Source organism: Impatiens glandulifera, chromosome 1 (assembly GCF_907164915.1).
Source record: "Impatiens glandulifera chromosome 1, dImpGla2.1, whole genome shotgun sequence".
Classification (NCBI taxonomy): domain Eukaryota; kingdom Viridiplantae; phylum Streptophyta; class Magnoliopsida; order Ericales; family Balsaminaceae; genus Impatiens; species Impatiens glandulifera.
In genome coordinates, this window is record NC_061862.1 from 135,758,892 (window position 1) to 135,774,063 (window position 15,172).

Genomic DNA, 15,172 nt, shown 5'->3' on the forward strand with positions numbered 1-15,172 from the left:
TATAGCTAGAGGACAGCCTCTCAGTACGCCAGGAATCATAGATTTCTAATTTCTCAAAAGAAAGAACCTTTACTTGATCCAAAATGAGATCAACGATTCCTCTTGCTTCAGACACCTTCTTTGGGGCTTGAAGAGCAGTAGACTTACCTTTTCCAACAACTTCTACAGGTTTTGGAACAGGTCTTGGTTCACCAATAACGATTCCTTTTGCTCTTTTCCTAGCCCGCAACAGTTCGAAGGCCGATTGAGGTCTCAAACAGAGCTCAGCAGGAAGCTCTCTGCAAACGATTTTTCCAACCACCAAGGAATCCTTGGGAGCAGGAATGATGGGTTCACCAACAGCAAGGGTAGGAACAACACCTTGTTCTGGTATGGACGACTCTGTAGCACCGGCGGCTACCTATCAGATTGAGTAACAGGGGATTCCGCCCTGTTAATAGATTCAACAATTGGACCAACTAACTCAACAGCGGGCCCTTCAGCAGATTCTCTTAGGGGAGAGAAAACAGATTCAGCTTGTTCCACTTCGGGAACAACAAATTTTGGCACAACAGCCAAAGACTTAGAAGACTTTACCTTAGCGGATTTAGACGCACGGGGCGCCTTTGTCTTCTTCTCCTTTGAGGCACAAGACCTCGAAGGTTTCCTTAGGAAAGTTGAGGGAGTGGATAATGATGTCATCGGGGTTGCAGCAAGTACGCCTGGACCTTGCTTTACCCTTGAATCGACAGATTCCGTGTCCTTCTGACTTGGACTCTTCATGCTGGAGGAACTGGCCTCCGATTCATTCACGGTTCTCGTTCTCTTTGCCCCTGTTGACACAATAGAAGCAAAGGGCTTCGATCGAGTGGAAGGACTTCCACCAGTCTGGAAACTAGAGGCCCAGAAGCAGACTCTAGGTTGTTCTTCACTCTGATCATAGTGCTGGAAACCGTAGAAGCGGTAAAAACTCTTGCAGAGTTAATCTGCGTCGGTTCGCCGATAGGAACCCCCAGAAACTTCAACAAGTGGCTCAGTTGAGCCGCATAGGGGATACTCTCCTTGTTACTCTGGCAGATGGAGTAACATAGATTCTGGAACAGGCTATGACCCCAGTTCACTTGGATTACTTTGGAGATGGCGCACATATAGTCAAAACGATCTTGACTATAGAGGTTGAACGAGCCGGACTTCCCTTGCAGCGCCTTCGCCACAACGTCGTTTAGGAGAATAAAGTGGGGGCTTGAATACCTTCTTATATCCATTAACATGAATTTTGGAACCATCAATATAGAAGGAAGTCTTCATTTCCTCCATGACTTCAGAAGAGCACCAAATCGAACAGATGACCCTCCGTTGGAAGTTCAAAGAACTCCGCATACACTGCTTCGTCAAAAGAGATCTCCTTTCCGTTGACGGTTGCTACGATGGAATCATCCACCATAACCGCCGTCTTGAAAAACTCGCGAACTTCATCTTCATAGAAGATGAACGGTCCGCCCAGATACTTCCTCAACCCAGAATATTCAAGGGTTTGGAACATCTTCACCACTTTCGACTGATCATAGGAGTACACCGATGGAAAATCCACCTGCAAAGTACAGTGACCGAGTGTGATTTTCTTCACCATTTTGAGAGAATGTGAATCGATACAATATTTCAGAGAGTTTTAGTGAGAGAAATGCAAGAAAACTAGGGTTCTTAGAAATTTCTAGAGATTGAAAGTTTTCAAAATCATGCAGGAATGTCCTTATATAGATGAATCATGTAAATACTGAATAACCGTCTATTCTAGGGGTATGACCCATTAATAAATGTTAGACGTCCTTTTTCAAGAAGTAATCATTAAAAATGAGGATATATTAGTCATTTTCTTTAAACTTGATAGACACGTGTCTTCATGTTATTAAGAGATGACTGTTCGATATTTTGAGCGGGAAAAGTAGATAACTCTTAGCGTGTGACAACTGTCCCTGATCAGTCTAATCGGCACGTAGTTAGACATTTTTCTTACTTCACAAATAACACGGCGTCTATTAGACGGATGAGTGTATTAGACGCATACGTCTAATTCCGTGTAGATAACAAATCCGTCTAATGTTTATTAGACGTGTACGTCTAATTCCGCATGAACACCACGTGTTAGACGTGAGTTTATTAGACGTGAGCAGCCTTTTTCTCAAGACGTAAAAACGTCTAACGTCTATTAGACGTGTCCGTCTAATTGCGTGGATATAAAATCTCAACATATAGACTTAGATGTATGAAATGTGAGCAAAAATACGTCTAAGTACATACTTTTTCTTTTAGACACCCTTGTCTAATTAGACCGATTAAGGATATTCGTCTAGAGAATATCTTTATTTCCAAAGAAATTTTTCTTCTCAAAAATGACTATGGACATTAAAGTTTTATAAATAATTTTTGTGGTCCAAAGACCAAAAAGAATTTTTAATAACAACAAAAATATTCTTCTAGAATGGCAAGTGCCATTGTTGATCTTCCAGGCTGTGTACTCAGATGAGTACTCTTCTAGCTTCCTTCTTGCTATCCTCCTGCATCACCTACAAAATAAACTATTTACAAATCTTGGTACCCATACTCAATTGGGTCCTCGATCAATTAGTCCCTTAGGAATCCATATTTGAGTTATTTTGATGGATTTCCCATTTTGTGTTGTGATTAATGCATATGATTTTGACTTAGCAGATGACTTCCTGCTAGCCACTGATCCGTTGACTTTTGAAGAAGGTTTTCTTTTAAAACTCCTGGACTTAGAGTCAGGTTTTAATTTGCCATACTTATTAGCCTTTTCAAGCTTACTCTTAAGCCAGCTAACAGTTGGTGGAACATAAACTATTTCATTTTTAAAAGGAACTTCTTCATGAATAGGATCAGATTCAATGTCAGTCATACTTCCTTTGACAAAGCTTATTGGCTTAAGTTTGTCATTTGGCTTTGACTTTTTGCAGGATAGGTTAGGATCATTGCTATCAAATCCCAATCCGGATCTAGATCCAGCATGTTTCAACATGCTGATCTGATATCTGACAGCATCACCAGACCTTGTCCATGCATAGACAACATAGTTAAGCCTTTTGTTTTCAGATGAAAGGGTTTGAATCTGTTCCTTGAGCATCTCATTTTCAGATGAGATCTCTTCAATTTTCTTTTCAAAAACATGTGACTCTTCCTCTTTAGACCGATTTGGTTCATTTAAATCTGATGAAGATTTAGTTTCATTTAGAGATTCTGATAGCTTTCTGTACTCGATGACCATTTCATCTAGTGCAGCTACCAGTTGTTCCCTTGAAAACCTTTCGGAGGAGAAATCAAATACCTCAGTTTCCTGAGTTCCTTCCTCTTCTTCTCTAGCCATGAAGAAGGCCACGTCTTCTTCATCACTTTCACTGGATGAGAAGTACGAGCCACGGCTGCTTCTTCTGCTCTTTCCGTCACCAGCCATAAGAGCCTTCTGCTCTTTTCCATCTTCCTTAGCATCTTCACGCTTTGGCTTCCGGCATTCTGATGCATAATGATCTTTAATACCACAGTTAAAACAAGTAACATTAGCTTTAGATTTTCTATTATCGTTAGAATTTGAAGAGTTTGAGTTAGAGTTTCTCTTCTTCATGAAGTCGCCAAACTTCTTCACAAAGAGAGACATGGCATCGCTGCTCAGCTGCTGAGCTGCCATCTTCACGTCCGGAGCAGTTGGTGGCTCTTCAGCAGTCACCAACGCCTTGGCAATAATAACGGACGAGGGTTGATCTTCTTCCATCCAACAGTTCATCTCGAACTCGTAGGCCTTAAAGTCAGCGAAGAGATCAAAGAGAGAGAGATCTTGTTCAGATCCTTGGATTCTCTCATCGCCATAGTCTTTATGTCCCATTCCCTTGGAAGAGCACGCATGACCTTGATCACAAGCTCCCGGTTGCTATAGGTCTTGCCTAAGATGGACAGAGAGGAGACGAACTTGTTGAATCTGGTGTCGAAATCGTTCATTGTTTCACCAGGACACATTTTGAAGCTGTCGAATTGTTGAGTGACAACCATGATCTTGTTTTCCTTGGTTTGATCGTTGCCCTCACACAGTTGAGTGAGTCTGTCCCAGACCTTTTTGGCAGTGTCACATTCGATGATGTAGTTGAACATACTATCATCGAGAGATCTGTACAGAACATCAAGAGCCATATTGTTGAGGTTGTTATGCCTCTTTTCTTCAGCAGTCCAGTCGGCCTTCTCCTTATCAATCTTGATAGGACCTTCTGTGACAACGCTCCACATGTCATCATGAAGAGAAGAGAGATGAGCACAAACTCTTTTCTTCAAACAATGTAGTTTTCGTGAGAGAAAGTTGGAATGGCTGTAGAACTGGCATCTTTGGGTATGTTCGACATTTTTCAGGAAAGGCTTGAGAATAGAAACAAGGCTCTGATACCAATTGTTAGGATCGGCTTTATCGATAGAGACGGGGGTCTGGCTAAGGATGAAGTCTTATGAAAAACAGTTTGAAAGAAATCATGTTAAAGATTTAATTCGCTTTCTATTCTACGCAAACTTGTGTAAACACTTGAAACGGATTCAAGACGGAATTGTTTACTTGGGTTTGAAGCACAAGATGAAATAAGAAAAGATGACAGAAAATGAAGGACACAGTAGTTTGTTTATGGATGTTCGGAGAAACTCTCCTACATCACCCCTTCTTCCAACCACCGGAAGGATTCACTATATGATGAGAATCAAATACAGTTTACACACACTTAGCTCACTATTGAACATAACACTTTCTGTTCAATTACAAGAAGATGAGGAATATCACTCAGTTAATGGTGTTTTTGTTTCTAGCTCTCTCTCTCGATTCACACACAGTACAATCGGAAAGAAGCTTCAAGAAAGTAAGTGCAGTAAGTAAGATGATTGAGTAGTCTCTCTCTACAAAATCAGAATACTTGTTCGTTCAGAAATTAGCTAGATTGCTCGTAAGGTAAGGTGAGGTCCTTCGTCCGTTGCTCTAAGGATTGGTTAAATACTGATCAGGAGCTAACGGTCGAATCTTCAAGAATGATACGTGGCGCTCTTCCATTGGAAAGCCTCCATTGTACACAGCAGACTCTGAGCACAAGGATCGTGGTCGTACCAAACTGGTAGTGCGCCGAATATTCCATCAGGGATGTACTTGTAAAACTGGTAATGTGAGGAAAATTCTCTTACGTGGCATTCCTTGATTAGATGCATATAGCTGTTGTACTAATCTTCATAGGAAAGTGGAGCAGAAGTAGGGTACAAATATAGCACGTGGGTAGGAGAAATGCTAGATTCAAGCGTACTGTTTGAATAGAGCATTAGACGTATTTCAGTTAGACGGATCAGTCTAATGAAATAAGTCAACTCCTTCTGATGAAAAACGTCTATTAGACCGCCTGGTCTAATACAATTAGACTCGCGTCTAATATCAATAACCATTAGACCGGTACGTCTAACTCCACTAAGTTAGACTACCACGTCTAATTCCGGTTCTACCTCAGACTTGTCTGAAGGAGTTAGACCCACGTCTAACTTTCAATTAATTAGACAACCCGTCTAATTATAATAACCATTAGACAGGTACGTCTAACTCCACTGAGTTAGACTACCACGTCTAATTCCGGTTCTACCTCAGACTTGTCTGAAGGAGTTAGACCCACGTCTAACTTTCAATTAATTAGACAACCCGTCTAATTATAATAACCATTAGACCGATACGTCTAACTCCACTGAGTTAGACTACCACGTCTAATTTCGGTTCTACCTCAGACTTGTCTGAAGGAGTTAGACCCACGTCTAACTTTCAATTAATTAGACAACCCGTCTAATTATAATAACCATTAGACCGGTACATCTAACTCCACTGAGTTAGACTACCATGTCTAATTCCGGTTCTACCTCAGACTAATCTGAAGGAGTTAGACTCACGTCTAACTTTCAATTAATTAGACAACTCGTCTAATTATTTACGTCTATTAGACTTACACGTCTAACTCCGTGTATTCATTAGACTATCCGTCTAATTCTTTACACGTCTATTAGACTTACACGTCTAATTCCGTGTATTCATTAGACTACCCGTCTAATTCTTTACACGTCTATTAGACTTACACGTCTAACTCCCATGAGTTAGACTGTACGTCTAATTCTATTAGACTCACGTCTAATTCATGCGTCTATTAGACTGCTCCGTCTAACTCCGTTGAGTTAGACTAAGCATCTAATTTATTAGACTTGCGTCTAATTAAATGCGAATGGAGATCAAAATCGGTCTAATGGCCCTCATTAGATCCAAGTCTAAAGACATGTTTGTCTTAATACACCTGTATCAAGACTCATAAATTATTTCATCATCAAAATATCAGGGGATAAATTATTTCAACACTTAGTCAAAATAATTTTACCCAACACATTTTCCACATGTTTTTCACGTTTTTCACACGTTTTAACATGTTTTTCACATTTTTCACATTTTACATACGCTTTTCACGTTTTTGGCACATTTAACACGTTTTTGACATTTTTAATATGTTTAACATGTTTTTCACACGTTTTGATATGTTTAAAATGTGTTAAACGTGTAAAACGTATCAAAAATGTGTTAAACGTGCCAAATAAGCGAAAATTTGTTAAACGTTCCATAATGTGAAAAACATGTTAAACGTGTTAAAAACGTGTTAAAAACGTGTTAAACGTGTTAAACGTGTCAAAAACGTAAAAAACATGTAAAACGTGTCAACAACGTGTTAAAAACGTTTTAAACGTGTTAAAAACATGAAAACGTGTCAAAATGTGTTAAACGTTTCAAACATGTGAAAAACTTGTTAAACGTGTCAAAACGTGAAAAACATGTTAAACGTGTCAAAAATGTGATAAACGTGTCAAAAACGTAAAAAAATGTATTAAATGTGTCAAAAACGTGAAAACGTGTTAAATATGTGAAAAACTTGTTAAACGTGTCAATACGTGCAAAATGTGCCAAAATATAAAAAGTGTATTAAACATGTCAAAAACGTGTTAAACGTGTTAAAAACGTGAAAACCATGTTATACGTGTAAAAAATGTATTAAACGTGTCAAGGATGTGTTAAACGTGTCAAAGACGTGTAAAACGCATTAAATGTGTAAAAAATGTGTTAAACGTGTCAAGGACGTGAAAAATATGTTAAATGTGTCCAAAACGTGTTAAACGTGTCAAAAACGTGTCAAACGTGCCAAAAACGTGTCAAAATGTGTTAAACGTGTTAAAAACGTGAAAATTATGTTAAACGTGTCAAAGACGTGAAAAATGTGTTAAATGTGTCAAAAACGTGTTAAACGTGCCAAAAACGTGTTAAAGGTGCCAAAAACGTGTGAAACGTGCCAAAATATGAAAATATGTTAAACGTGTAAAAAACGTGTTAAACGTGTTTAATGTGTGGAAAACGTGTTAAACATGTCAAAAATATGAAAAACGTGTTAATTTGAAATTACAATTCCGACCTAATAAGATTGGAATTGAGAACTATCAAATTACACTATATTGAATTCCATTGGAATTCTAATTCTAATTCCAATTCTTAATATTAAAGTGTCTAACAAACATAAGAATTGGACCCTCCAATTCTAGGGTTATCAAATAATAACACATAGATAATAAGTTAATGATATTAAAAATCATTAAGATAAAATCTCGTTTTTGTATAACTTTAACCATCTAAAATTGTAAAGTTTGAAAGAAAAGATCTGAAATTTAAATTGGCCCAAAAAAGAACCCAAATTTGACAATTCGACCATTAAAATTATATATATATATATATATATATATTTAAGTTATAATTTTTTAATAAATATTGGATAATTATATATCATTCATTAAAATTTATAAGTACTAAAATTTTCCCTATCTAATTTATAAATTTTAAAATAAATATTTTGAAAAAATAAACTCAAAATCATTAAAATTAAAGCCAAAGCATGATTAAATAATTAATTGAAATAGTTATTGTAATAATTAAACCCCAACTAATCAAAATAATCTAATCAAAATAATGACCAAGAAAATAAATAAAATAATTTGAAATAAATGTTGTATTCATTTTATATAAAATTAATTTTAAGGGGTCAAAAGAAATTAAAATAAATAATTTAGAATAAATGTTATATCCATTTTATCCCAAATAAATTATTTATAAAATTCCAAAAATATTTTTAAAAAGTAAATAAAAAATAGGTAAAATAAATATCATATTTATTAAATATATTTTGTAAGTTAAAAATGGATCCAAAAGTAATTGAAAAAAAATCAATTTCAAATAAACTTTAAGGCCGAAAAAAGGTCGGGATTTGCTGCAGACAAAATCAAGAGAAATCAATGCAGCAGACCTCACAGCATCGGATGAGAGCTGGAATATCATCCAACGCCCAACAGTTAGTCGTGTCGCCCGCTGTAACGGAAGTGATGCGCGTTCGCGAAGCAATAGAACATGCGCCTTATCTCCGTTGGCCTAGAACCAACAAAGCGCTGATTGAATGCAAACAAAATGTCCATACGTTCGCATTTCAGTCTGAAAGGATGTCGGTTTGCCTCTAGTTTGTTTTCTTCCTCGCGACGAACAACCATCATCATCAGCCGAAACTTTTGATTTTTCAAAAGTGGAACTCAGCCGATACTCAACAAAAACAGCTGATTCGAAAGCTAAAATGATCACTCTACAACCCTAGACTTCATCATCGCCTATGTCGATCAACTAGATGAAGAACAAACAAACGTTATTAATGAATTTTGATTGAAATTTGCTCCACTTGGTCGATCAAGCGACCTTGTGAGGCTACAAATAGCTTCCTTTAGGAAAACTGAATGCAAGGATCATAATCCTAAACCCTCAATCAATCTCATACGAAATTCGTCATCAAAATTTTCATGTTTTCTTAAAAGTTTTGAATCTTTGTGTAAGACTGTAAAGCTCGGATCTGAGAATTCATACAACTTTTAAAAGAGTTCAGGAGTGTTTTCAACACATAGTATACTTCCAACCATACTGTAATTCGATTTATATGTTCAAATTGAAAATGTTACATTTTAGCTCGACCAGTTTTATATACTACTTGATTTTTTAATTTCTTGATTAAAAAACGATCCTAAGATTATTTACAAAATTTATGCCGAAACTGAACTGGGTCAATAAATCTAAATCGAAATTACCCAAATTTTATTTTGAAAATTTTCAAAATTGGGTTTCTGTTCTTGATTTATAGCTCAAGATCAACAACCCAAAAACATTTCTAACACGTTTCTAAGTATTTTAGGAGCATGTCCAAACCAATTCTAAGTCATCCCCATCATGTTTGATGAAAAACTATTTTTTTTATAAAAATAAAAATTTTAGTTCTTGAATTGGTTAAAACGAATAGCTAGTGTTTCATTTTTTATTTCATTTAATCATATGAAGTATAAGGAAGCTATGGTAAGCTCATTAATCTTCATTGAATCTTAAAAATGAAAACACGTCTTCACTTCAAAATTGTTTAATTTGAATGGAACATCATCTTGATCGAATGATGCATTGGGATGATGTTATAAATGATCATTGAGACTAAAAAAAACTCCATATGCCTTTGGATAGATGGATTAAGGCCCTAGTCGAGCTCATCAAACATGTAGATTGATGTTCTTGACGACCGACCGAGGGCTTGATTTTGAATATTTAAAAAAAAAATATATTGATAAGGATCTGTTTTAATTAATTTTTAATCCTAATGCCTTAAATATTTTTAAGGTATTTTCCTCAACAATTACCGACATCAATCGCAGATACCAACATTTAAATATTATTCTACAATTTTAAATATAAGAAAAACTTGTGCATGTCGAGGACTTAAAAACTAATTGGTTAAATAAAACGTAATAAAATTAAATTTTCAAAAGCCAAAATTTTATAAAATAGAGACATTTTTAACGGGTACGGAAAATATAGTGCGGAAACTTTTTCCCGAGTATAAAACACCGAATTCAAAATAATCTCTAGTCAAATATACATTTGTATACGTATACATAACATTTTATTGATTTTAAATAAAAAATTAATTGTCGATTCCTTTATCGAATAAATAATCTTTTAAATGAATTATGTTTAATTTATTTAAAATACAGATTTATATTAATTTAGGCTATTAATTTAGCGATGATTTGATTATTCTGAATTTAAAAGATGGTTTAAATTTGATCAAAAATTAATTATTATTGTAATTTATTTTAAGAAAATGTCGGAAAATATTTTTATAATATTTTAAAAATAATATTTTATAAAAACATTCCCAACAAGCACAATATTGAAATTTTTCAAAGCTTAAACTTTTCTACATAAGAGATTACCGTTTTACAAAATTATATATATATGTAAAATGAATATTGGATAACTATATATAAAATTGTTTCTATTTTATTTAGCAAGTCAATCTGAATTGAATATACATGAGTTGATTCAACATTTTATCAACTCATTATTTTCTTATTAAATTAATTATAATAAAATAAACAATATTCTTTATTTTTTATGACATTTTAATACAAAGATTATGAGACCATGATATGTTTTAAAAAAATCACGCGTAATTTTCAAAAACCAATATCAAACATACTCTTAGGAGGAAATGGTCATTTTACCAATATCAATTCATACTATAAATCTACAATAATTAAATATAAAATTTGTAGATTTACTTACTTAAATATAAGATTTGTAAATTTACTTACTTAAATATAAGATTCAATGATTTACTTACTTAAATATAATTTGTAGATTCACTTACTTAAATATAAGATTGGTAGATTTACTTTTATCTATTAACATTAACTATATTTGTTGGAATTTGAAAACTTTTAAAATATTCAAAAATTTAATGAACATCAATATTATATTTTTATTATAGAGATTCACACAATGTCAAAATATAATATATTTTTTAAAATATTTATAATATATTAATATGATAGAGATTCACACAATTTCAAAATATAATATATTTTTTTAAATATTTATAATATTATTTTTTTATCAACATAATCTTTCTTATAAAAAATAATATTTATAATGGGTATGTTTGGTAATAATAAAATCAAAATTGGAGAAACCAATTTTGATTCTTAAGTTTGATAAAATATTTAGTAAAATTGAAATTAGAATTATAATATATTTAAACTAGTGTATTTTTTAATTGTTAATTTTACTATTTTTAGTTTAAAATTTTAATTTTAAACTTTTTTTTTCTTCTTCTGTTTTTTATATAAAAATATATTATTATTTTATCGTTTATCATACCTTTAACGTGTTAAAGTGATAATTATTTTTTTAGTTTAGAAAGTTAAAATATTGAAATTGTATATTTTTTAAAAATTTAGTAAGTTATAATCTTGAAATAATATTATTTTTTGAATTTATAAAGTTAAACGAACAAATATTTTAATTTTTTGTTTATTATTTAGAAAGTTAACGATCGATATTTTTTCTTTAAATCAAAACAAATTCTTGATACTTAAACTGTTCTAATAGTTTGTGTGAAATAAATATTTTAATAATATAAATAATATATATTCAATTTTTGTTTTCAAACATACAAATTAATTTTGAATTATAATTTTATAAATTTTTTAAACAAAGAAATTGAATTCTAATTTAATATAAATTCCTATAAAATTAGAATAAAAATATCAATATCAATTTCAATTCTAGTTATCCATACAGACCCTTAAGACTTGTACCTTATCTTCACCTATAAATACTTGAATTCATATTATATTAATTTACAAATACAAAGAAGTAAAAAATCTAAAGAGAAAGATATTTGGCCATGGCAATTTCACAAATGAGATCTTCATTTATCATTCTTTGCTTATTGTGCATTTGTGTTGGTTCTGTGTACAGCATAATAGAGGGTGAAACGAAATATGTATATGCAGGGAAGTGTGTTAGCCTCCAGAGCTGCATTAATACTTGCTTGAAAATGGGGTATAAAAAGGGTGGATTATGTCGTATGGGTGGTTCTTCCCTTCTCCCTATTATCCCTTTTTCGACGTGTAATTGCATTCCTAACTAATTGTACTATTTTTTTATGTCTAAATTACATACCTAAATTTGTCTCAATAATTTATGTGTTTGTTACGAGACAATATAAATAATATTATTTGGGTCTCTCTATCAAGATTTTTTCATTAATTTTATTTATAAAATAGTTAATTTGGTTAAATTCGCATTATAAAATATAGATTCAACAAGAATGAAGATATTTTAGATCGATCAGAATCTTCTAAACAAGATTTAGAGTGTGCCTTCAAACACAATATATTAAAGTTTGAACATTTAAATAAATGAATATACCTGAAACACCTATTTTTATTACAAATAAGAGTTAGAAGAAAAATGATGACATACCGTTGATTCCCTTAACTTTCCTAAACCCCTAGCTCGCCTTGAAGTCTAGAATTAACAAGAACGTAAAAAGCTCGAACACTCGAAACTCTTTCCTTTCTCTAAGCAATCTAGGATTCTATCAAATATGACACAAACCTACTAGTTAAAATCCGTAGCCCAATTATTAATTTTCAGTTTCAAATTCCAAAATACCCTAAGCTTCTCCGGGTAAATTAGAGACTTATGGTTAACGACGAGATGTGATGCAGTTATAATCTTACTCCTTGGATCCACAAGAGTACGTAGTAATTTATTGTTTCGGAAATGTTGTCGCAAACGGTTTTAGATTTTCAAAATTTTTATAGAAACTCTTGCATATAGGGCATTTTCGGCGTGTTTTTGTTGATGATGGGGGCAGAACGCTGAACACGAGAGTTTTCTGGGACGCTAGGGAACAATTGTGGCCTGCATCACTAGGCAGAGGGCAGGTCTTCACATTGGACGTGCATTTACCGTTCATTTTATTTATTGTATTTAAAAATAAATAAAGAAAATGAAAATTTCATATTAATCACAAAATATTCTTAACCTTGATTTAGGACCAATAACCTTTCTTATTCATCTTCATCTTCATCTGAGCAGGTTTACACAAAAAAATGTTCTAATAGTCTAAATCGAATTGTTCTAAAATAAAATTAATTAAATTAAATCACGATTTAAAAAATCGCTAAGCTGAAATCAACTTTTAGTTGATCAGTCTCCCCCACTAACCAACTCATGATTAAATACATATAAATTAATTATATTCTATCAAAATGGTTATACTAAATTATAGTATATAACACAACTCAAATAGAAAAATCACATTATGCTTGATTTATTTAACAAGGTAATATTTTTAAAAAATTAATAAATATTATTTTAGAAATAGTTCCTATTAAAAAAATATATAATCAGCTCTCTTACCATTAATGTATTTATTTAATTACGTCAATACATTTTTGTTTAAAAAGTTAATATTCTCCTTCATAATCATTTTTATTTTAAATTAAAATATTTTAAATAAAACTTAAATTCATTATTTTGGACTATTAAACTTGAAAATAAACTCTCAATTAAACTATTATAATAAGTTATCAATGTATAATTAATTTTGTGGTCTTATATTTATGTTGTTTTTTTACATGAATTATAATTTTATTTATTATATTGGTTAAAAATCTCAATTATACACACACAAAAAAAATTATTTTTTATTTTATTATTTTATAGCAAATAATTTTAAATACAATATAATATAATGTGCATTAATTTGCAACATTATTTTTTGCAATAATAGACATCAATTTACAATTTTACAACTTACTAAATTTTACAAATATGGCAACGAAAATAACCAACATTTATCAACTTTGTGTATAGAGTTGCACATACTTTTTGCAATTTTTATTCTTAATTCTAAAAAATAAAATTGTTGAATAAGTTGTATATTAAATTTGTTCTTGGTTATTCATTTTCATTTTTATTACCTTAAGTCATATAGCATAAACATAATTAAGTTGCTATAAAGATTGGAATAAATATTATTTCGAATTTTTTTATTTTATAAAACCAAAATCCTATCTCTTGATAGGTACATGACATCGTTTTTATATGATTCAACTAAAACTTTATCTATTGATAAGTACTTGACATCATTCGTACATGATTCAACCAAACCCTATCTTTTGATAGGTACATGACATCATTATTTTTATACGATTCAACTAAAACTTTATCTGTTGATACGTACCCGAGATCATTCGTACACGATCCAACAAAAACTTTATCTCTCGATAAGTACATGCCATCATTTTATACGATTCAACTAAAACCTTATCTGTTGATAAGTACCCAAGATCATTCGTACATGATCAAACCAAAACTCTATATCTTGATAGATACATGACATCATTTTTTATATGATTTAACTAAAATCTTATATGTTGATAAGTACTCGAGATCATCCGTACATAATCCAACCAAAAACCCTATTTGTTAATAGGTACAAGAGATCATTTGTGTATGATCCACACAAAGCCTAATAATTAATAGGTACATAATATCGTTTTTATAGGATCACATTGAAATTAAACATATATGTTGATAATACCACAATCATTTATATATGATCACACTACATATTACTTGTTAGTAACTTCCGTGACAAGTTTATCAACTTTCACGTAAATATATCTATTGATAGTACCATGATCATTTATATATGACCGCACTATATGTTACTTGTCAGTATCTTCTGTCACTAATTTATCAACTTTCACGTGAACCTATATGTTGATAGTACTTTGATCTTTTTTTTACCATGATCATTCTAAAAAACGTTACTTATCGGTAACTCACGCGAGCAAGTTTGTCAACTCTTACGTAAACATATTTATTGATAGTACCTTGATCACTTTTTTACCATAATCACTCTAAAAACGTTACTTGTCGATAACTCACGTGAGCAAGTTTGTCAATTATCACGTAAACTTATCCATTGATGATATGCAATCATTTGCACATGATCGCTTTAAATATTACTTGTGAGTAACTCACATGAATAAGTTTATCAAACTTCCATGTCCCTTTATGTCTTGTTTATTGACATTAACTCTGATAATTTGTATATGATCATCCCAACAAACATTAATCAAATACTTTTGACCGATAATTATAAAAAATGCAGCTGACATGAATAGTCTATTGATATTCACGTCCAATAAAAGTTGATTTCTC